The sequence below is a fragment of the Ailuropoda melanoleuca genome, chromosome 5 (assembly GCF_002007445.2).
Source record: "Ailuropoda melanoleuca isolate Jingjing chromosome 5, ASM200744v2, whole genome shotgun sequence".
Taxonomy (NCBI): Eukaryota; Metazoa; Chordata; class Mammalia; order Carnivora; family Ursidae; genus Ailuropoda; species Ailuropoda melanoleuca.
In genome coordinates, this window is record NC_048222.1 from 35,235,029 (window position 1) to 35,235,881 (window position 853).

An 853-nucleotide genomic window follows, 5' to 3' on the forward strand; every position below is an offset into this window, starting at 1 on the left:
AAAAAAAAAAAAAAAAAGCTGCTTGGGGGTAGGGGGCCTGGGTGGAACGGGAACTCCTCTAGCGTTTGTCCATATAGTGGTGCTACAATTTGGACGGTAACCCAGGATGAAGGTCCACAGCTAGCCCCACAGTGCCAGGCCGCCAGAGGAGCCTGCCTATTGGCTCCCCCCTGCAGCCCCGCTGGTCTCAGAAACCCCCACCTGAACCACCCGCGGAGAGGTGCGCTCGGGGATCGGACCCCGCGTCCGCTGTGGGCGCATTTCCTCGAAGTCTTACCTCGAAGGGCTGGGTCTCACCCGCGCGCCCGGAGCCTCCCGGAGTTTTCCCCCACGCCCTCCTTGCCCGGCTGCTGCGAGGCTCCGCAGGGGAAAGACCGGCAGGGGGGGTGCCCCCCCGTGTCACAGGAAAACCCCGGGAGCAGCCCAGAGGCAGCGAATTTCCTGGAAACCCCTCTCCATGAGCCTGGCGGAAAGGCCTGGGGCTCCGCATCCAGAAGACCCAAGCGCCTCCCCAGAGGTGGGTCGGAGACTCAGCTGAGAAGCAAAACCGCCGCGGAAAGGCGAGCCTAGAGCTCGGAGGAGAGATCGGGAAACCCCGTCCCCCGCCCCTTCCCCCCGCCCAGTCTTGGGGTGGAAATTCGCAACCCAAACTGGAATCATAGACTTGGGGCGTGCTCCCAGCCTTGGCCAAGGAAGGGTATTTGAGGGTGTAGGATTAAGGACGCCTCTCCCCCCAGCCCCTAGGGTCTGGTGAGGGACCACCCTGCACCCCCGCGGGGCCCGCCCCCCGCCCCCCCTCCCGGCCCCCGGCCCGCGCGCGGCTGCTCCTTTAAGAAGCCCAGGTAGGCAGGCC

The 853-nt window shown here is 65.5% G+C and overlaps 1 protein-coding gene across 1 annotated transcript in view; it reads left to right on the forward strand.

Annotated features, from left to right (window-relative positions):
* The window catches only part of HCN4 (hyperpolarization activated cyclic nucleotide gated potassium channel 4), a 47,814-nt gene that overhangs the window by 2,221 nt on the left and 44,740 nt on the right, over positions 1 to 853 (forward strand). The gene's annotated exons all lie outside the window — the stretch shown is intronic.